Source organism: Lepidochelys kempii, chromosome 10 (assembly GCF_965140285.1).
Source record: "Lepidochelys kempii isolate rLepKem1 chromosome 10, rLepKem1.hap1, whole genome shotgun sequence".
In the NCBI taxonomy this organism is placed as follows: Eukaryota; Metazoa; Chordata; order Testudines; family Cheloniidae; genus Lepidochelys; species Lepidochelys kempii.
In genome coordinates, this window is record NC_136389.1 from 37035686 (window position 1) to 37059806 (window position 24121).

The window sequence follows — 24121 nt, forward strand, 5'->3', positions numbered from 1 at the left end:
CATGGCAAGGGAGTATGGCTCACGGAGGTGGAACAGAAGGATGCCATGTGGATGGTAGCTGCAAGCAGCCCATCAGCAGTTCTGCTGTGGCAGGTGGTGACTATCTTGTAATACTCAACAACTCTCATGCCTTGTGCCAGCTGATCAACAGCAGCAGCTTCTGAAGTGAAACCATTTTCTCAGGGTCCTTGACCATGAGATCACATGCTGCATTTCACTTGGGTGCATCCCTGGACTTCCAGGGTCTGTCGAAGGGGCCCATTGCGAGAGGCACTAGTTCCTCCCCTTGCTTCATCAGAGCTTGCGGGGATCATGTTTTCACCTAGGTGAAGCACACATTTGTCTCACCAAACCTGGGTTATCTTACCTGCCAAAGAGAGAGGACTGCAGATAAAAGCACATACAGGACTGGTGCAGAGGGCTGAATTCTGCCAAGGAATTTTAAAAGGAAAACATGTCTTTCTAGATCAGCTTTGGTGCCTTTTTCAGAACATTTGAACCACAGGCAAGGACTCAGAATTCATCTGTTTAGGGCTTGTCTGTTTGGTATGCGCTAGATGCCAAGTGAACCTGGAGAAGAAATCTCACCTGCAGGAGAGAGAGATCCCTTTGCAATCAAGTATGAAGACTGTTACTTTGATTGTCAGCTCTTTAGGGCAGGCACCATCTTTTGGTTCTGTGTTTGTACAGCGCCGAATCCTGTGGGCGCCTGGTCCCTCAGCAGGACTCCTAGGTGCTCTGGTGATAGAAACAAATGAATATTGTTGGAAAAGTGCAGGGGAGGCCAGGATTGACTGAGAGAGCATGGATACTGCGGGAGCAGAGCTGAGATGCTACCGGAGGAGTGGTGCCAGGGGGAGCCTGTGCTTTACGTAAGCTTCTCCTTGGAAACCCCAGATGAGTGATTTTTGCCTTCTTCCCAAACCCTTTCCATCCCTCCCCCCACCAAAGCTCCAGGCCTCACACTCCACTGGGAGCACTTGAGGCCGCCAGTGACATCAATGGGCGATGTGCTATGGACTCCAGGGTTTAGTCCTTGAGCTGCTGCTCAAGGGGTGGCTTTCTGGCAGCTGGGTCATGTGGCTTCCCTATGGAGCACATGTGCTGAAGGCCACTTGGCCATGGTTGTCCCCCTGCTTTTTATTCCATGATGGACTGGGGGACCCAGGAAGAGTCCTCTCTCTCATTCCCTTCAGGCACAGGCAGCTCTGCCATTTCCATGTCCTGCTGGTGCAGCACGATCCAGCCCCTTTTGAAGTTGTCACCACTTGTGGGTGACTTCATGGAGCTGAACTCTGTTGTTCCATCATGCTCCAGCTGTGGCTGCCTTTGATCTTGGTGTTTAATGAAGGCATTAATTGATAGCACCTGGGGGAGGAATTTGAACTGTCTTGAGCTGTCTCCCAGCCCCTCAGATCCCAGAGCCACCATCTCCCATCAAAAACAAAACAGAAGGAGATTTATTACAAAACAAATCATGTTTTTGTAGGTGGAGGTTTTTTAATATATCTTCTGCAACTCTGTTAGTTCACGGTACGGGCAGCACGGCACTGAAGAGGCCACCCGTGCCGTCAGATGCTGAGCAAAGTAAACCTGCATCAGCGAGAGAGCACATACAGCTTCACTGCTCAGATCCCAGCCAAACTGAAACAAGCTGGGATGCAGTAAGGTATTGTCATGGATCGTGACTGCCAAAAGGCCCAAGAGTTATGCTCCATTCCTGGAACTGAGTTGACTCAGTGGAAGTGGAGGTTCTGGACCCAGACATGTCCTATATAACACTACCCACCCATAGTGTTTGGGGAGTTGGCTGTTTTTCATCTTTCAGCATCTCCATTCTTGGTGGCCATGGATTGCTGGAGGCACTGTACTCCTTAACCCGGACATGCCCTAACTCCCCACAACCCCAGAGATGTACTGATGGCCTTGGAGAGTGCTTTGGAGGAGCTATACTAAGTCGCAATGCAGGTGAGGACGGAACCATGGCTTTAGGGGCCCCAATGTCCTTCATAACCTAGACATCCTCCTATCTGCCAATACTTTAGCAATGAGTTGGGCTCAGTGCTGCGGGCAGTGACAGTCTCCATAACTTACCTATGGCCAGGGCTATGATTTTGTCACGGAAGTCATGGAATCCGTGACTTCTACAGACTTCCGTGACTTGAGCCCCCAGTGTCTGGGAGCTGCAGAGGCGGTGGGGAACTGCAGGGGCCTGAGCTCCCAGGCACAGAGGGAGGCAGGAGTGCCCCACAGGCAGCTCCAAGCCGGGTTGGAGGCAGGGGTGCCAAGAGCTCCAAGGCGGTGGGGAGACCCAAACTCCTGGCCACTGCAGGCAGTGAGGCTCCCGGGAAGTCCCAGCCGCTGCAGGCACCCCAGAGCACAGAGCCCCCATGAGTTCCCTGGAGCACAGAGCCCCCACAGGCAGCCAGGGTACTTCAGAATTCAGAGCTGCCGCAGGCGGCCAGGGTACCCTGGGGCTTAGAGCTGCCACAGGTGGCCAGGATGTTTGGAGCCGCCGCGATCAGTGGGGGGACCAGGCCCCTGGGTGATGGGGGGAGCCTGCAGCTCTCCATTGGTCATGCATATTTTTAGTAAAAGTCACCGATAGGTCACAGGCTTCAGTGAATTTTTCTTTATTGCCCGTGACCTGTCTGTGATTTTTACTAAATATATGGGTGACAGAATCTTAGCCTTAACTATGGCCAATCTAGCTGTCTCCCAGCAGGGCACTGTTTCTTTCCATCAGTCTCTGGGGGGAATGTTTTGCTCTTTGCTTACCAGGATTTACTCCAGCTGCCAGCATCCCAGACAGGCATCAGGGGTGCTATGCTTCAAAAGCTGGACATGATCTATCCCCCAGCAGCTCATGCTGGTGACAGGGTTACTGTGCTGGGGGCACTGGCCATCCTAGATAAAACCAAAGAACCTCATTTCGGTCAACAAACATGTTGACTCCAAGGTCTCTTCTGTGTTGTCCTTGGTAAAGCAACACACAATATCTGCTCTCTCCCTGTGCTACCGCCAGTGTCTCTTTCACCAAATGAGGTGTTCAGTTTGGGTCATGTCTAGGCTGTAGGCATTTGAGGTCTGCTGGAAGTTTAGCTGGGGCTCATAAATAGTCTGTGACACTGCGGAATGGTGGTTTGGGGTAACCAAAAGATCTCCCAGATTACATAAACTCGCGCTGGGATTGCCAGGGGCCCTCATTGTACTAAGAGTCACAGAATGTGACTTGCTAATTGTTCCCAAGGAGCTAACAAAGGAGATGTATTGATGGCCTTGGAAAGTGCCTTGGAGGAGCTATGCTAAGTCGCAATGCAGGTGGGGACGGAACCTCAGTCATGTTATTAGTGATACGACGCACCACAGGAGATGCCAGGGACTGAGTTCTCCATTGCCCTAGCACTTAAAGTGAGCTGTCCTGGGATCAGAGGGGAGGTCTCATGGATCAGTAACTGGTTAAAAGACAGGAAACGAAAGGTAGGAATTAATGGTCAGTTTCACAAAGACGAAAAGTAAATAATGAGGTCTCTCAAGGAGCTGTACAGGCCCTGTGCTGTTCACCATATTTATAAATGATCTAGAAAAGGGGTGAACAATGAGGTGGCAAAATTTGCAATTGATGCAAAATTACTCAAGGTAGTTAAGTCCAAAGCTGACTGTGAAGAGTTACAAAGGGACCTCACTAAACTTAATGACTAGGTGACAAAATAGCAGATGAAATTCAATGTGGATAAATGCAAAGTAATGCATGTTAGAAAAAATAATCCCAGCTATACATACATCATGGATAGTTCTCTGAAAACATCTGCTCAATGTGCAATGACAGTCAAAAAAGCTAACAGAATGGTAGGAACCATCAGGAAAGGGATATAAGTAATAAAACAGAAAATATCATAATGCCACTATATATATCCATGGTATGCCCACATCTTGAAATGTGCAAGCAGTTCTGGTTGCCCCATCTCAAAAAAGATATATTGGAATTGGAAAAGGTTCAGAAAAGGGCAACAAAAATTATTAGGGGTATGGAACAGCTTCCATATGAGGAGAGATTTAAAAGACTGGGACTTTTCAGCTTGGAAAAGAGACGGCTAAGGGGGGATATGATAGAGGTCTATAAAATCAGGAATGGTGTGGAGAAAGTGAATAAGGAAATGTTATTTACCCCTTCAAACACCACAAGATCCAGAGGTCATCCAATTAAATTGTCAGCACGTTTCAAACAAACAAAAGGAAGTACTTTTTCACACAACGCACAGTCAACCTGAGGAACTTGTTCCCAGGGGTTGGTGGTGAAGGCCAAAAGTATAACTGGGTTCAAAAATGAATTAGATAAATTCATGGTAGCTAGGTCCATTAATGGCTATTAGCTAGGATGGGCAGGAATGGTGTCCCTAGCCTCGGTTTTGCCAGAAGCTGGGAATGGGCAACATGGGTTGGATCACTTGATAATTACCTATTCTGTTCATTCCCTCTGGGGCATCTGGCATTGGCCGCTCTCAGTAGACAGGATACTGGGCTAGATGAACCTTTGGTCTGACCCAGTATTGCCATTCTTATGTTGTTAGCACATTTGTCACTTCCCAAGTGTCTGTCTGGTGGCTCTTGCCCATACACTCAGGATCTAACTGATTGCCATGTTTGCGGTCGGGAAGGAATTTTCCCCCAGGTCAGAGACCCTGGGTTTTTTTTTCACCTTTCTCTGCAGCATGGGGAATGGGTCACTTCCTGGTTTGAACTAGTGTAAATGTGGGATTCTCTATAACTTGAAGTCTTTAAGCCATGATTTGAGGACATCAGTAACTCAGTCGGAGGTTAGGGGGTTTGTTACAGGAGTGGGTAGGTGAGGTTCTGTGGCCTGTGATGGGCAGGCAGACAGACTAGGTGATCACAGTGGTCCCTTCTGGCCTTAAAGTCTCTGCGTCTATGATTGTGGGCTCTGGGTGCCTAGAACATGGTACCCAAGTGGGTCTTTGTTTCTCTGCCTCCATCCCCACAGCCTTTTCATGCTTTCTGTGGTCCTGTCATTGGCCACTGCTGTGCAGTGCATTTGTAGGTACATCCTACTGAAGGCCAGTCTGCTGTCTCCAGAGAGTTCTCTTTTGCCTACCCTGGCTTTGCAAGAGGCAGAGCTACATACTCTCCCTTTACTCCTAGGATTCTGCAACCCGAACCTTTTTCTTTTCCAGGTTGCTGCAGCGAGGACTCAAAGACAGGAAACCTGGGGCTTCCCATCTTCCCTGTTACCTGGGGGAAAACCAGCTTGGGATGAGATTTCTCTCTCCTCTATTGGGTGCCTGAGGCATTACACCTTTAGCAACTGGGATTCAGGACTCCCCAATACCTGAAGGGCTACCGAAGGGCCTGCCTGTATGGAGAGCTGATGCAGTGTAGACTGGGATGCCCTGAAGTCATTATTCCTCCCCAAGGGGAAAATATTTGTGTAAATGGGCCAGACAGTGAGCTGATGTAAATCAGGAGAGCGCCGTTGTTGTCAGTGGAGCTCTGCTGATTTCCACCAGCTGAGGATCTGGCCCCATATTCATAAGACCTTTTCCCTACTTATTTGAATTTCATGTACAGAAGGAAGTGGATGGGCACACCCTGTGTCTCAGCATCAGCTCTGGACCCGGTCAGGAGTAACCTAGTCATGCTCCTCCTGTTCAGTGGTCACGCTGCAATAGGTGGGTGGGTCTCTGTCCTACCACAGCTGACCTCCTTGCTGACAAACTTTGCAGAGGGGCCAAGCACTAAGGCGGCCCTAGAAACTGAACTCCCTTCTCCCCTGAGCAATGGTCCCTCCAAGTCACCGGTGACATATGTCAGCAGGGCAAGGTGAGGAAGCTTGCACTCCCAGAACCCAGGCTGTGTCTGCTCCGTGGATAGCTATAGACTTCTCCTAGACCTTCTTCCCTCGGTTTGCTTGCAATTCACTTCCAAGTGAAATACAAGATGTTGGACTATCTATGAAGTCCTGGATGACCTGCCTCAGAGGCCACGTCTCCTGTGCTTCTCATAGTACCTACATTGAGCAGGAGCATGTGAGCAAACTGTCCCAAGGGGCCAGAGGACAGTAGCTGCTGAAACTGGCAGCTTACAGCTGAAATTAGCAAGAGCGAGTTTCACACTCACTTTAAAGGCATTTTCTCTTCGATTAATGTAACAATCAGGGTGGGTGAGATTCACCCATGGGCCGAGCACCAATACATGCACCATATAAGTCCTACTTAAAGTTCAGTGGTGCATAGGCCTCGTGCCTGCTCTCTGATGGGTGAATTTCATTCAGGAGCACAAATTGGCTCAGCACTCACCCTTGTGGTTATGCCAAACTCCTAACTGCACAGAAACTTTGTCACACAGCCTGCTGTTCATTTCCTGGCAGGATCCTCGCCTGGTGTACCAATGACTTCAGTGAAGTGATGCTGACAGACCAGCTAAAGCTCAGGCCCTTAGAATTTAAAAATCACCTAAAACACATCTCTGCTTACTTCCAAGTCTGCAGAGAAAAGTGTTTGAAGGCCAACACGTTCAGAACAACCGAAATGTTATGTAGATGAACAGTGAAAGTTTATTCTGAGCTCAATATTTTGGTATGGGCAGCTGGGCCAATGGGAAGGAGAAGTTAAGTTAATATTGCTGATAGCTGCTGGATCCAATTTAAAAGGTGCTTGGCGGAGACAATCATCAGGAAAGAAGACAAATAGAGTTCAGTCAATTAAATGTAATTGTTCCATCTGAATATTATTTATCTTCTTCCCTGGTGATTGTCTCCATCGAGTGCCTTATAAATTGGATCCAGCTATCGGCTATAGCAACTGACTTCCACTGGAGATGGGCTTGGGTTCTGGAAGGGCGAGGGGCTCAGAGTCGCACGTTGCATGTTGCTTTAGATTTATCACCTTTGAGCAGCTTTTTAGCAGACCTGAAAGCATCCAGCATGCTTTTCAGCATTCTTCTTCCACAGCCAGGCTTGGCACCGTTGGGGCACAGCCAACAAAGCCCAAACGGAATTTGGGGCAGGTTTTTATAGAAGAGGCACTGAAAATATTTGCAAAAAGAAAAGGAGTACTTGTGGCACCTTAGAGACTAACCAATTTATTTGAGCATGAGCTTTCGTGAGCTACAGCTCACTTCATCGGATGTTGAGCTGTAGCTCACGAAAGCTCATGCTCAAATAAATTGGTTAGTCTCTAAGGTGCCACAAGTACTCCTTTTCTTTTTGTGAATACAGACTAACACGGCTGTTACTCTGAAACCTGAAAATATTTGGAAGCTCTCTCATTTTTCTGGGTGAGGAATTGTTTGTGAAGAGTGGGGGAAAGCCCCTGTGGTTGAAATTTGATGAGAGCTGAGCCCCACACCCCTGGAATTCATAGAGGAGCCATTGTGTTACGTCGATCCCCAACTGCACTGTGCGCATGGGGAGTTGGCAGCGGTAGGAGTTCTCTTTGGTCTTTGGGAGCTCATCTCTAGGGCACTTCGGCTTCCTGCCAGAAATCCATCTGAGCCCAACTCAAGCCAGTTCTAGAGCGCGGTGCAAGAGCTGTCTCTCTGGTCCAGTGTTTTACTAATGCAGGCACTGGGATCACCTTCACAATTACTGCCCTGAGCCTGGCCTCTCATCCCTGGCCCTTCTGGGGCCATTAGTGTGTGGGCTCCTTTGGGTTCATGGGACACATGCTCCCTATCTTGGGGGAAAGGTTGAGCTGAACTCGGTGAAGCCTGGCCACACATAGAGGTGATAGGTGCCCTGTAAAGCTGGGCAGTGATAGCACTGTGTTCAGGTGCAGGGGAAAAGGCCACCGCACAGTATGCAAGGGACCCCCTCCACTGAGTGCAGGGAGGAAGCGAGAACCAGTTGCAAGGGTAGGCAGCCAGCTTGGGGTTGTTGCAGGAAATCAGTTGGCAGCACAGCAGAGCCATGGCCGAAGGCCTTAGGCCCAGATGTGTACAAATGTTTAGGGTTGCTGTGCTGTGTTGCAATGACTGAGTGACTTAGGAACCTCAGTCTCCTTTTGGATATTTAGGCACTTCGGAGCCCAAACCCCACTGACAGTCAAGAGTGAGTAGAGTCTTAAGTGCCTTTGAAAATGAGATTTAGGCTGCTAAAGCAGTTAGGCATTGCAATGCCTAAATAGCTTTAAAAATCTGGGCTTTAGTCTTCACTTAAGCAGAACCCCCATTGATTCAAGGGCTGAGTGGGAACAGGTGAGGGCTACAGGGGCTGAGCCATAGGGAACAGGACAGGGCTGCAGCTGCCCTTTGTGAACTCTTATTTGTTTAACTATAAGGTGCCAGATCCTCCACTGTCATCCGCGGTGTTGTCTTCACTGGAGCTGCACCAGTTTACACCAGCAGAGAAGATGGCTCACAGGTTCCAGTTAGATGTTAAAACTGATAAAATCCTAAAACACTGGCACTAGAATGACTAGGTGAGACTAGGTGGAATGAAATACACATGGAAAATACCTGAAATACTCCATTTTTGCAGTGCTGAAAACTGTTTACAGGACCAAAAGCTCACGGCTTGCTGCCAGTTGAGCCCTTGATGCCAAGGCTGTTGGAGGGAGTGGTGGCTCACAAGATGCCCTCCTTTGCCAGGCACCTGGGGGGTGGAAGCCTTGAGTCAGCCTCAGGCTGATGGTCGGCACAGTATGAATCTTGCCCCCCTGGTCTGGGGAGTTTGTGTGGGGAAGGCCATTTTCGCAGTATTATGCTCAGGAAACCATTTCTGTAATCTCGGATTAAAAATTGATTTCTACTCTTAGCCATAATTGGCTTCCAAATAAACACCACACACTAGAAACAGTGGATCCCCATTTCTGCTGGCTCTGTTGCCCTCCAGAAACTTGCAGCAGCAGTGAAACTAGCTCTGTACAGCAGGGGTAGAGGAAGTCACGTGCAAAGTGCTGTAAAATCTGGAGGACTGTGTCCAGTTTTGGGCCCCCCCACTACAGAAAGGATGGGGACAAATTGGAGAGAGTCCAGCAGAGGGCAACAAAAATGATTAGGGGGCTGGGGCACATGACTTATGAGGAGAGGCTGAGGGAACTGGGCTTGTTTAGTCTGCAGAAGAGAAGAGTGAGGGGGGATTTGAAAGCTGCTTTCAACTACCTGAAGGGGGGTTCCAAAGAGGATGGAGCTCAGCTGTTCTCAGTAGTGGCAGATGACAGAACAAGAAGCAATGGTCTCAAGTTGCACTGGGGGAGGTCTAGGTTGGATATTATGAAACACTATTTCACTAGGAGGGTGGTGAAGCACTGGAATGCGTTACCTAGGGAGGTGGTGGAATCTCCTTCCTTACAAGTTTTTAAGGTCAGGCTTGACATCCCTGGCTGGGATGATTTAGATGGGGATTGGTCCTGCTTTGAGTGGGGGGTTGGACTAGATGACCTCCTGAGGTCCCTTCCAACCCTGATATTCTATGATTCTATGTGTGACGGGTTCCGTCACAGAGACCCCCTTGGTACTGTCACCTGACAGGCTGGAATTACCTCTAAGCCCATTTTCCCTGCCAGCTTTGGACTTCCAGAACCCTGTCTTGTTGAGCCAGACACAGTAGCCTGCTGCAACACAGACCCAGGTCTGGTCCATGCCCCCAAAGCTGCAGACTTTAACTAAAAACTGCTCAAGCAGGTCACCTATCTCCAGCTCCCAATGGGGTCCAAACCCCAAATAAATCTGTTTTACTCTGTATAAAGCTTATACATGGTAAACTCATAAATTGCCCGCCCTCTATAACACTGATAGAGAGATATGCACAGCAGTTTGCGCCCCCAGGTATTAATCACTTACTCTGGGTTAATTAATAAACAGAAGTGATTTTATTAAGTATTAAAAGTAGGATTTAAGTGGTTTCAAGTAATAACAGAACAAAGTAAGTCACCAAGCAAAATAAAACAAAAATATGCGTGTGTAAGCCTAATACATTAAGAAACCATTTACAGGTAAAATCTCACCCTCAGAGATGTTCCAATAAGCATCTTTTACAGACTAGAATCCTTCCTAGTCTGGGCCCAATCCTTTCCCCTGGTACAATCCTTGTTAGTTCCAGCAGACATCTTAGGTGGAAAGCAGGAGCCTTCTCATGACTGGCAGCCCCTTTGTTCTGTTCCACCCCCTTTTATATCTTTGGCATAAGGCGGAAATCTTTTGTTTCTCTGAGTCCCCACTCCTCCTTCTAAGTCGAAAAGCACCAGATGGATGGATTCCAGTATCAGATTTAAGATGGATTCCAGTATCGGGTGACATGTTCCCATGTCCTGTGACACCCCAGCCTCCATTCTTCCAGGGCTGGCCTGCAGGCACACAGGAGCGTTTGCAAGTAAACAGAAGATTTGCAACCAATTGTCCTAGTCAATGGGAGCCATCAAGCTTCCAAACCACCATTAATGGCCCACACTTTGCATAATTACAATAAGACCTCAGATTTATACTTCATATTTCTAGCTTCAGATACAAGAATGATACATACATACAAATAGAAGGAATATATTCAGTAGATTATAAGCTTTGTAAGTATACCTTATAAGAGACCTTTTGCATAAAGCATATTCCAGTTATTTCATATTCACACCTATAAGCATATTTCCATAAAACATATGGAGTACAACGTCACACTATGATTCTACGAAAATGCATGCAAGCACTGCCATGGAGTCAGATATGCCACATGGATTGAAATCTCCCTTTCTGTTGACTTTAGTGATTCTGAGCCCCATTTTGCTGTCACTTACGCCAGTGTAAAATCAGAGAAGTCATTCCAGATGTACACCAGTGTAACTGACAGCAGGATTTGGAGCTGTATGTCATTAAACCTTAATTTCTATCATTTTCCAACAAGTTTGGGTTCTGGAAGTTCTAATTATAGTAGAACAGTACACTCAAGAGTAGAATCCAGATCAGAAGTTTTAACTTCTGGGTTTCCGTCCTCCATAGAGCATAGATCTCTGAGAGCTGTAGTCACTATAATGCCCTCAATACTCTTGCTGGGTGTCATCATCCTATACGTATGTTACCTGTCCTGTGTGCATCTTGAATCTGCCCCAAAGGCCAGGTGAGTCAATGGACACCTCTGGATCAGTCTGTTACATAGGTACTGAACACCCACATGCCCTATTGACTTCAGTGTGTGTTGTGGGAGGTTGCACAGCTATCTCAGTCCAATGGCTGAACAGTCCAATGGCATTTAATTAATGTACAATAACTGTCCCATTAAATCTAGAGAGATACATCTTATTTCCATGCCAGTTACTGCATGGAAATCCAGTGCTCAGAGTTAGAACGGCCATTAGACTCCTTAATACAGGCAGATGTCACTTTTGTAGCCAATTGCATGTTTTATTAATTCACAATTATTAAATTTCTTATAAATCATATGACTGCCACAGGGGCCAATTGGGTGCCTCTGTTCTCCAAAGCACTAAAGTGTGCTGTTAGCATTAGTGCAGAGCAAACAGCAGGGAACATTTTTCACGAACTAGTCAGGGAATTAAGAAGTGACTACAGGGCTCTGGGAGTAAGAGTGAGGGAGTTAGGAGAGCAGGTGGTGTTCTCTTCAATCCTTCCAGTCAAGGGTAGATGCGTCGGCAGAGACAGATGCATCCTGGAGATGAATGCCTGGCTGCGAGGATGGTGTTGCCAGGAGGGCTTCAGCTTCCTTAACCATGGGATGCTGTTCCAGGAAGAAGGACTGCTAAACAGAGATGGGGTCCATCTATTGAGGAAGGGGAAGAGCATATTTGGCTACAAACTGGCTAACCTAGTGAGAAGGGCTTTAAACTCGGTTCAACAGGGGCAGGTGACCGAAGCCCACAGATAAGTCAAAAACATGGAGACGTGGGAGAAGTGTCAGAATCTGGGGGGAGCATGGGCTGTTATAGCAGAAATAAGGGAGAGACAAGACAGAACCTGGGTGTGGGGGAATGAAATCAGTATCTTAGATGTCTATATACTAATGCGCGAAGTATGGGGAATAAACAGGAAGAACTCGAAAAGCTAGTAAATAAACACAACTGTGACATAGTTGGCATCACGGAGACTTGGTGGGAAAATACATATGACTGGAATATTGGTATAGAAGGGTACAGCTTACTCAGGAAGGACAGGAAGGGAAAAAAAGGTGGAGGAGTTGCCTTATATATTAAAAATGTATATACCTGGACTTAGGTTGAAATGGAAGTAGGAGACAGACCTGTTGAAAGTCTCTGAGTAAGGATAAAAGGGGTGAAAAACAAAGTTGGTGTCATGGTAGGGGCTGCGACCGACCACCAGACCAGGAAGAAGAGCTGGATGGGGCTTTTTTTTAAACAACTAACAAAATCATCCAAAGCCCAGGACTTGGATAATCTGTGCCCTGCTGTGTTATTTTCCCAACAGATGTCTGGGTAGTTGAAGTCCCTCATCATCACCAACAAGTTCTTGGAATGTATTGGAGATAATTTTTTATTTCAGAAGGCGGAGAAAGATACTAGGGGAGAGGCTGTTCTAGATTTGATTTTGACAAATAGGGAGGAACTGGTTGAGAATTGGAAAGTGGAAGGCAGCTGAAAGTGGTCATGAAATGGTAGACTTTATGATTCTAAGGAATGGTAGGCAGGAGAACAGCACAATAAAGACAATGGATTTCAAGAAGGCAGACTTTAGCAAACTCAGGGAGTTGGTAGGTAAAGTCCCATGGGAAGCAAGTTTAAGAGGAAAAACAATTGAGGACAGTTGGCAGTTTTTCAAAGAGACATTATTAAGGGCACAAAGCAAACTATCCCACTGTGTAGGAAAGATAGGAAGTATGGCAAGAGACCACTGTGGCTTAACCAGGAGATCTTCAATGATCTAAAACTCAAAAAAGAGTCCTACAAAAAGTGGAAACTCTGTCAAATTACAAAGGATGAATATTAACAAATAACACAAGTTTGTAGGGACAAAATTAGAAAAGCCAAGGCACAAAACGAGATCAAACTAGCTAGGGACATACAAGAAAACAAGAAAACATTCTACAAATACATTAGAAGCAAGAGGAAGCCCAAGGACAGAGTAGGCCCGTTACTTAATGAGGGTGGAAAGACAAATAACAGAAAATGTGGCAATGACAGAGGTGCTTAATGACTTCTTTGTTTTGGTTTTCATCAAGAAGTCTGGTGGCGGTTGGACATCTAACATAGTGAATGCCAGTGAAATTGAGGAAGGATCAGAGTCTAAAATAGGGAAAGAACAAGTTAAAAATTACTTAGACAAGTTAGATGTCTTCAAATCACCCCAGGGCCTGATGAAATGCGTCCTAGACTACTCAAGGACCTGACTGAGGAGATATCTGAGCCATTAGCAATTATCTTTGAAAAGTCATGGAAGACGGGAGACATTCCAGAAGACTGGGAAAGGGCAAATATAATGCTTATCTATAAAAATGGAAATAAGGACAACCCGGGAATTACAGACCAGTCATCTTAACTTCTGTATCCAGAAAGATAATGGAGCAAATAATTAAGTAATCAATTTGAAAACACCTAGAAGATAATAAGGTGATAAATAACAGTCAGCATGGATTTGTCAGAAACAAATCATGTCCTTATTGAATTTCATCCTATTTACTTCAGACCATTTCTCCAGTTTGTCCAGATCATTTTGAGTTTTAATCCTATTCTCCAAAGCACTTGCAACCCCTCCCAGCTTGGTATTGTCCGCAAACTTTATAAGTGTACTCTCTATGTCATTATCTAAATCATTGATAAAGATATTGAACAGAACCAGACCCAGAACAGATCCCTGTGGGACCCCATTCGTTATGCCCTTCCAGCATGACTGTGAACCACTGATGACGATTCTCTGGGAACTGTTAGGGTTATCAGTGGTTCACAGTCATGCTGGAAGGGCATAACAAATGGGGACCCAAAATGATCTGGAGAAATGGTCTGAAGTAAATAGGATGAAATTCAATAAAGACAAATGCAAAGTACTCCACTTAGGAAGGAACAATCAGTTGCACACATACAAAATGGAAATGACTGCCTTTGAAGGAGTACTGCAGAAAGGGATCTGGGGGGTCATAGTGGATCACAAGTTAAATATGAGTCAACAGTGTAACGGTGTTGCAAAAAAGGGATGTATTAGCAGGAATGTATTAGCAGGAGTATTGTAAGCAAGAAACAAGAAGTAATTCTTCCGCTCTACTCCGCGCTGATTAGGCCTCAACTGGAGTACTGTGTCCAGTTCTGGGCGCCACATTTCAGGAAAGATGTGGACAAGTTGGAGAAAGTCCAGAGAAGAGCAACAAAAATGATTAAAGGTCTAGAAAACATGACCTATGAGGGAAGATTGAAAAAATTGGGTTGGTTTAGTCTGGAGAAGAGAACACTGAGAGGGGACATGATAACAGTTTTCAAGTACATAAAAGGTTGTTACAAGGAGGAGGGAGAGCAGGTTGGACAAACACCTGTCAGGGATGGTCTAGATAATACTTAGATGACCTCTCGAGGTCCCTTCCAGTTCTTGATTCTACTAAGGGCCAGATTCTAACCTCCCACCTCTGATTCAGTAGCACCTCCCCATGCCTCCCATGCAGTGCCATTAGCTCCAATCTGGGAAAGGGCAAGAGACCTGGACCCACATTGCAGTTCACCCCATCATTTGTTATAATCTTGAGCATCCACACAGCCAGAGGGCCCAATTTTCTGTTGGTGGCAATGGAGCTGCGCTGATTAATGTCAGCTGAGAATCTGTCCCATAACCAGTTTTGGATGAATGTCCACGAACAATCTGAAATTTGTTTGACGTGATGGGAACAGGAATACCCTCTGGCCAGTCATAAGCGCCGCTGTTACAATTCAAATGAGGACTAAGCAGGATAGAAAATCCAAAGAAAGGAAAGTGAACGATTGGCTGAAAGTTTTGCTAAAAACATGAAAATACTGAGTATATTAAGAAAATCCAGTCCTTTACGTCAGGTAGCCATGGTTAGGATAATGCCAAGTCAGTCTCTGTGTAAATACGAAGCTGTCGAAGTAAGGCAACGTAGTGGAAGATGCACACAGATGCACACATGTGTACATTCTGCATAAGAGCTCCTCCCCAGCCGCCCTGCCATGCTAGCACTAAAGGAGAACTCAAGCCACTCATGTGCCAGGTAGAGTCCCGATAGCGCCTGTGTGTGACTGGCTGGTGACAGAGAGATTCTTGGGGTATGTGCCCCCTGTGGCATAATGCACTGCCCCATACCCCTTACTGCGGTGAGTGCCAGAAACATAGCTGGGGGAAGGAGGCAGGCTGAAGCTGAATGTAAATTACAGCAGCCCTAAGGCTGCTTATGCTGCGGGCCAAGTCCAGAAGAAGGGAAGGTTTAATGGTGGTTTAAAACCATGCTCAAGTGGAACAGAGAACCAACACCCCCAACCCTACGAGTCCAACCGCGAAGAGGGAGAGAAAAATTAGAACATCCTGTTTCATAGAACATCTATGAAAGAGAGAAAGTTGCTTTTCTCATTATAATATTCAGGGCTGGGACTGTCCTACTGTCCTGTGTCTGTACAGCACTGAGCGCAACGGGGCCTGGACCATGCTGGGATGCCTAGGCACTACCTCAGTATAAATAATAATTATTTATTACCAAATCATATACTTAATAATGCCATTTCAAGCTCCTCAGTTGTTATGACTATTTGATGTTTATTATAGTAACCCGAGAGGCCCCAATTCAGAGAAGCAAGAACTGGGTCTTATTGGGGGGCTGGTATAAAGTTCCCGTTTCTAGCTCTGTGAACAGTGGGATATCAGCCCCCACACTGGTCAGGAGCATGTGTCTGAATGCTGGCCAGCCTGGGGCTCAGCACAGAGTCATGCTGGGGGAGTTTTCACATTGAAACCTTTCTCTAGGAGGTGGTTTTTTAAATGCTGGCTCTTTGATGTTGTGCAGATGTTAGAACAATAAATATACATGGCTCTTATACAGAGCTTTTTTCATCAGCAGATTTCAAAACGCATCACAATCTTTAATGTATTTATCCTCACAACCCCCCTGTAAGGCAGGGCAGTGCCATTAGCCTTATTGTACAGATGGCAAACTGAGGCACCGAGAGGCTAAGTGACTTGCCCGTGGTCACAGAAGAAGCCTCTGGGAGATCAGGTATTGAACCCAGCTCCTAGGCCAGGGCTCTACCCACTGGACCATCCTTACAAGATGTTCCTAAGGAGGTGGGTTAGTGGACAGAGTGCAGATGAGGAGGTCAAAGAGGTGTGAAAAATGCAATTTCTCATGTTGCTATCACTACTACAAATGAGGCATGTGCATGTGTGTGTGTACAGTACGATTGTACACGTGACTGTGCAAATACAAAATCCTAGCCAGCTTGATTGTATATAATAATCCATAGGGGATGGATGCCCTCCCTCATTTAATATGTTGCAAATGTGATATAAATCTGAAATGATTATAGCCGTTTCTCCCAGCTCTGTCCCGCTCCCCCTGCCTCTCCCATCAGCTGGGAATGGCCCAGATGGCTGGGGAAAAAAAGAATAGCTATTTTTAAAAAACAACCAAAAAAAACCCCCAACCCTGTTATTTCTGCATTTTTGCTGCCTGAGGACACTTCCTTCCTTCCAGGAGAAATCACTCCAGCACTGGCGCGTTAACCACCTCCCAGCCATCTTCTTCATCAAAGGGGCTAATGGTGCTGCCTCCCCTTACGCTCCAGTGTGCCCCCTCCTGGCTCTGCAGTTAATTAATAAACACTGTTCTCTTTCAATCAAACTGGAGAGAAAAACCAATAACCTAGGACAAACTCCTGCCCTGCCCATGCGGGAGCTGTGCTTGGGGCGGGCGGAGTGCTGCTGGACAAATTACCCTGCAGATGAGGGGGCAGACCAGGGCAGGCGCACTCCACTCTTGGGCATGTGTCGCTTCCTGTTGGGTAAGGAGCAGCATCCAGCCTGGCTAGACAGCCTGCTACCTGCAGCATATGCACTCGCTGTCCAAATTGCCTGGTCATGCTCGCCAGAAGATCATGGCTCCTTGGGATTGTAACGCCCTGGTAGGATACACCACCTCATTGAGTCTAAGGTCAAAAGGGACCATGATGAGCTAGTCTGACCTCCTGCACAGCTCAGGTCCCAGAATCTCGCCTACACACTCCTGTAGTAGATTCATGATGGTGATGCTAATTGATTGGGGGCCCTAAACTGGAATATTTTTCCCCACAACACATAATAAAAAGCAAATAGGGGGCCCTAAGCAATTGCTTAGTCTGCTTATGCCTAGTGCTGGCTCTACCCATAACCTCTGGCTGAGTTATTGATGTCCTCAAATCATGGTTTAAAAACGTCAGGTTAATGAAGTTCAGAGAATCCCCCATTTACTCTAGTTTAAACCTGCAAGTGACCCAGGCACCACATTGCAGAGGAAGGTGGAAAACCCCCAGGGTCTCTAGCAATCTGACTTGGGGTAAAATTCCTTCCCGACCCCAAATATGGAGATCAGTTAGACCCTGAGCATGTGGGCAATAGCCCCCAGCCAGACACCTCGGAAAGAATTCTCTGTAGCAACTCAGAGCCCTCTCCATCTAGTGTCCTGTCTCTGGCTATTAGAGATATTTGCTGCTCGCAGTTGCCGATTAGCTACATGCTATTGTAGGCAGTCCCATACCATCCCCTCCATGAGCTTACCAAGCTCAGTCGTGAAACAAGTTAGGGTTTTTGCCCCCACTGCTCCCCTTGGAAGGCTGTTCCAGAACTTCACCCTCTGATGGTTAGGAACCTTTGTCTAATCTGCAGCAGCCCCTTGAGTGCTGGGCTAGTGGAAGAGAGAGCTCTTCCTCTGCGACATATGTGGCTCCTTACATCCCATTACTCATTCTCTGCCCAGCTCAGTTATGTGGGGAACTAGACCTTGAAGAGGCACTGGGAGAACCATCAGGAACCAGGTAATAGGCAGACTTTGCCTGAAGCAGACTCCTTGACTCTCAGGGATTGCAATGTGCTGAAGACTGCAAGCAGGTTCCAGATTCAGCAAAGCATTTGCGGCCAGTTTGCCCAAGATATTTAGGTTCCTAGAGATGGGTGCCACATGCCTCACCTGCTCAGGCATGTTTTAAAATCCCACTAGGTGCCTAAAGCCCTTTGACAATCTGGCCCTTGCTCAGAAGGACCCGTTGGGCTAGAACCTGCCCGTTCTACCTGGGCCCTGCCATGCCTGGCTGCAGAGTCCAGCTGGTACTGGCAAGATGGCTCTCTCACCTCTTGGCAAGGCTCTGACTCAGGGCACATTGTGGTTTGTACTGTGGGAACAAGTGAAACTGGGGTTTCCTTGGGCTGGTCCCTCCAGCCCAGTTCTACAAAGACTGAGGGGAAAGGCCCCAGCTGGGGGGGGGGGGGGGGGCGCTGTGAGCTAGGGCACTCTCGTGGCTATCAGCCTGCAGAATGTGAGTGTCAGAGAAGACCCATTGTGTATGGAATTTGGGGTGGGGGAGGGTAAAACGAGTTTTTACTCTCTAAATTCAGCCATAATTTGCCTACAAAAAATTAAGTGGAGACTCAACTAGAGGCAGGTGCTAGACAGCAAGAAAAAGGGGCTGAGGATGGAAAGAGATGGGCGACCTGTAAGTTGTATCTTGTGTCCTGGTAACAGGACTGCCCTTTGCACTGCTCTGGTGGTGCTACAAAACAGCCCATTCCGGGCAGCTGTGGATCCCCTGGTATGGCAGGCCGCTGAAGTATGTGGCTGGGGAAGGGGGCATATCTAGACCTTGGCCTTGCCCCAATGAGCCCCAGGTGGTGCAACAGCCCCTTGAGAACCATGAGCACAAGCCACTGCAACCCTGAGGCTGTTCTACCTTGCCACAGGGGCTAACTCCATCCCTGGCTGGTCCCAGGCTTGGTACTAGGGTGTATGGCTCCCTTTGTTCTTACCCTGGGACCTGTGTGTAGTGCAGCATGGCCAAACCGAAATCTCCTGGCCAGTACCTTAGAAATAAATGGCTGTATCTTTGCAGTAGAGCCATCAACACTAGTATTATTAGTCACACACAGATGTGTGGGCCTGTGTGGATGTGCATGTGTGTCCCTTAGTGTGTGTGTCAGGGCACATGCCCATGTGGATGAGCTGTGTGTGTGTCTATGGGTGCACGGGCCTAAAATGTTGGGGGAGGGGCAGTGGGGTGTGGGCAGTGCATGTGCGCATATATTGAAATTTGCCTAAGGTAGCAACATGCCTAGGGCTGGTCCTGTCCCCACCCCGTGTCTCTCCCTCTGCCCCCAGCTAGGGGTAGAAGCTGTCAAAGAGGCTGCCCACAGACGGCCTCATCTTAGCTCTCCCCTTCTTCCCTTGGGGAGTCTGAGGTGCCTCCTGGGGCATGGCAAGGCAGCTGAAAGGGGGGCTCCTGAGGAAAAGAGGATGCCAGGGCTGTCATCGCGGAGAACCCCAAACCTGCCCCTTTTATGTCACGTGAGCTGGATGCATGGGGTGGGAGGAGCACAAAGAATATTCCCCCTGCCCTGCCCCTCCCCAGGGTCCTAACCCCAGGCTCCTCCAGAGCTCTAACAAATGTGCGTGTGAGGTGTGGGGGGTGAAGGGCAGGACTGGGGAGCATTAGAAGAGCTGGAGGGAAGCCCAGGCCTGGAATAGCTGCGGGGGAGGGAGAGGGCGGGCTGCAGGGCAGGACTGAGGTGCAGTGGCAGAGCTGGCTGGGGGCTCACTCTGGAACAGTGGGGGACTGCAGGGGAGGACTGAGGTGCATTGGCAGAGCTGGGTGGGGGCTGAGGGTCCAGCCTGGAACAGTGGGGGAGGGGCTGCAGGGCAGGCCTGAGGTGCATTGGCAGAGCTTTGTGTGCATAGCCTGCACAACAGCTGCCTGCACTGTGGTTGGCTCTAAACACAGTGTTGACAGTCCCTCATTTTTATGGGAACTAAATTTACTTAGACACACGCAAAATCAAAAAAAAGGGGAGTGGGGAGATCAAATAAATTGCACTGGTAAAGGCATCTTGTGTCTCTGTGTCCCAGGCTAGGTTACCAGGGAGGGGAGGAGCTGTCACCTAAAGGGAGCTCTGGTGGGACTTACTGTGGCCCCCTTTAACATCCCCTCACCCCAGCTCAGGAGCTCAGTGTGTTTGCACTGGGTTGCTTCAGGAATGTTTGACATCCAAGATGCCAAAGAAATGGACCTGCCCTGTGGAAAATAAAAGCCCGTTTTCCATAGATTGGCTACAGGGGATATTTGCAAGAAATGCCAATGCCGGGAACTGGCCTAGGCAAAGGATTGCAGGTTCCATGCAGAATGGGCCATAGGTTGCCTAACGATTTTACCTTCCTTCTTGTTAACAGGTTTGTAAAGTTCATGCCTCTCAGTTTGGGTTGGTCTGGGGAGAAAAGTGAATCTATCAACAGATATTTGGATGGATTTTTGTTTCAATTAAAGAAAAATAAATCCCTCAGAGCTGCCCTGTGCAGGCCGTGAGCAACCCTACTACAACTCCAAACCCAGAGCAGGGGTGCCCAGGGAGGCCAGTGCACGTCTGGCTTACTGAGTGACAGGGTTCCCAGGGTTTGTTGTGGAGCAGGGAAGAGAAAAGACCCTGAACTACACCATGGCCTTTTAGAATAGGTGGGGGCTGGGTCAGCTACAATGCAGGTCACATCCAAAGGGTTGTGGCTTCACCACCAGGCCTGGGAAGACCAGCAAGCTGCAGAGAGCCTGCGTGTATGTGAGAGAGTGAGATTTCTGCATTGCCTGCTCTCAGCAGGGCGCTGCCTTAGGGGGACCAATAAGCCTGCGGCAGGGGCATGGCTAGTGTGCCTGCAGCAGTGGGCCTCCAGCTCCCGCACCCCACACCAAGTGGAAACTGAGTGGGGAGAGAGTGCCTAGCCCCTTGGTTCTGCACTGCATGACACTTATTTACTCAGGCTTTGGGCATAGTGACAGGGTTCAGCCTAAAGCTGTGGTCCCCAAACTGGCGGGGCCACAGAGGAACATCTGGGGGGCACATCGGTTCCCGGGCCAGCCCCCATTAGAGGATGGGGACAGAGCACCAACCAGGCCCTTCCTTCCCCCCACTTCTGCTCTGGCCCAGCCCCTGGCCACAGCTGCAGCCCCGGCTCCCGACCCCTGCTCTCAGATCCCAGCCCCCACACCTGGTCCCCAGCTCTTGCCCCTGGCCACAGGCCCCGGCCCAGCCGCAACTCCACTCCTGGCCCGGGTGGGGGAACACATTCTAATAGTGGTAAGGGGAGGCAGGAGAGGAAAAGTTTGGGGACCACTGGCCTACAGTCATTCTCAGGTGAGTGAGGCCCCAGCCGTGAGCTAACGTGCAAGAAGTCAGAAACATATGTCCCATCACAATTTCACTGCTTTGTATCGAAAAATCTGAAACAACCACTTTAAAAGGGGGTGCATTTAAAAAAAATATAAACAAATATTGTAGCTGCAGTTTATGTAGGGCCTACGTATTGGTGTTTCCAGCTCTTAGGCTCCCTGCTCTGGCTCTGCAGCAGCAGTAAATGCATGCTATCCCCAGAGCTGTGAGCTTAGGGGGTGCCTGCACGGAACAGAGGGGAACGCCAAGTTCAGATCCAGCTTGATTAGAACTGCTGAAGGACGTAGGGAAGGTGGCTATCCTGCCGACAAAGCTACTGCCCCTCATTGGAGGTGGTTTTATTTTGCCGGTGGGGGAGCGGCTACACTGCGTATGGTACAGTGGCACTGGCTGTAGCATCACAGCTGTGCCACTGTAAGGTATGCAGTGTAGACATAGCCCTAGCCACAGCTGGCAGTCTTCAGCTGGCCCTGCCGTGGTATTCAGCGGGTGCGTACAATGAGTGTAATTCACACCAGTCTAGGACTCTAGCAGGATTCAGGGCAGCTCCTGGCAGAAGCAGGTGTGACTCGTGATGAAGTCAGTAGGAAGGGCTCCTAGTACTGCTGCACGTGGCTGGATTGGGCTCCGCGCTGCAGTGGACGTTAGTGTGTCTGTGGGCACGCATTGTTACAGCCTATTTGCTGCTGTTCCCGCTATGCACACAGCTGCCTGCACGCTGACTCCGAAACGCCTGCAAAGTGCCGCATACTGTATGCCCCTTTTCTGACCAGTTTCTACACATACTCGGGGCTCACCCTATTTGTTTACATCACTACCAAATTCAGCCCAGAGTCTGCTGTGGAATTTGCATCCATTTACCCCAGGCATTTAGAATGAATATGGCCTATCCAGTGAATTTATACAACCAGGAAAAGAACTAAAACCATCCTTTGGCTAAAGATGTGCTCCACTCCTACAGCGAACGCAGGCTGTGTGGCGCTGGGTTCAAGCAGTGCTGGGTTTGGAAGCTTCCCCTTCATTCCCCTTCATTCGTCCCACCCCATAATGCAGGGGTGTGATAAGGGAAGACTCCAGCTCTTCCATATTTGGTGTCCTTTTTTCAAGCCCCAGCACTTGGAGTCATGTGATCATAGAATCATAGAATCCTAGAATATCAGGGTTGGAAGGGACCTCAGGAGGTCATCTAGTCCAACCCCCTGCTCAAAGCAGGACCAATCCCCAACTAAATCACCCCAACCAGGGCTTTGTCGATCCTGACCTTAAAAACTTCTAAGGAAGGAGATTCCACCACCTCCCTAGGTAACGCATTCCAGTGTTTCACCAACATTAGTGAAAAAGTTTTTCCTAATATCCAACCTAAACCTCCCCCACTGCAACTTGAGACCATTACTCCTTGTTCTGTCATCTGCTACCACTGAGAACAGTCTAGATCCATCCTCTTTGGAACCCCCTTTCAGGTAGTTGAAAGCAGCTATCAAATCCCCCCTCATTTTTCTCTTCCATAGACTAAACAATCCCAGTTCCCTCAGCCTCTCCTCATAAGTCATGTGTTCCAGTCCCCTAATCATTTTTGTTGCCCTCTGCTGGACGTTTTCCAATTTTTCCATATCCTTCTTGTAGTGTGGGGCCCAAAACTGGACACAGTACTCCAGATGAGGTCTCACCAATGTCGAATAGAGGGGAACGATCACATCCCTCGATCTGCTGGCAATGCCCCTACTTATACATTCCAAAATGCCATTGGCCTTCTTGGCAACAATGGCACACTGTTGACTCATATCCAGCTTCTTGTTCACTGTAACCCCTAGGTCCTTTTCTGCAGAACTGCTGCCTAGCCATTCGGTCCCTAGTCTGTAGCGGTGCAAGGGATTCTTCCATTCTAAGTGCAGGACTCTACACTTGTCCTTGTTGAACCTCATCAGATTTCTTTTGGCCCAATCCGCTAATTTGTCTAGGTCCCTCTGTATCCTATCCCTACCCTCCAGCGTATCTACCTCTCCTCCCAGTTTAGTGTCATCTGCAAACTTGCTGAGGGTGCAATCCACACCATCCTCCAGATCATTAATGAAGATATTGAACAAAACCGGCCCGAGAACCAACCCTTGGGGCACTCCACTTGATACCGGCTGCCAACTAGACATGGAGCCATTGATCACTACCTGTTGAGCCCGACAATCTAACCAACTTTCTATCCACCTTATAGTCCATTCATCCAGCCCATACTTCTTTAACTTGCTGACAAGAATACTGTGGGAGACCGTGTCAAAAGCTTTGCTAAAGTCAAGGAACAACACGTCCACCGCTTTCCCCTCATCCACAGAACCAATTATCTCATCATAGAAGGCAATTAGATTAGTCATGCATGACTTGCCCTTGGTGAATCCATGCTGACTGTTCCTGATCACTTTCCTCTCCTCTAAATGCTTCAGAATTGATTCCTTGAGGACCTGCTCCATGATTTTTCCAGGGACTGAGGTGAGGCTGACTGGCCTGTGGTTCCCAGGATCCTCCTTCTTCTCTTTTTTAAAGATGGGCACTACATTAGCCTTTTTCCAGTCATCCAGGACTTCCCCCGGTCGCCATGAGTTTTCAAAGATAATGGCCAATGGCCCTGCAATCACATCTGCCAACTCCTTTAGCACTCTTGGATGCAGCGCATCTGGCCCCATGGGCTTGTGCACGTCCAGCTTTTCTAAATAGTCCCAAACCACTTCTTTCTCCACAGAGGGCCGGTCACCTCCTCCCCATGCTGTGCTGCCCAGTGCAGCAGTCTGGGAGCTGACCTTGTTCGTGAAGACAGAGGTAAAAAAAGCATTGAGTA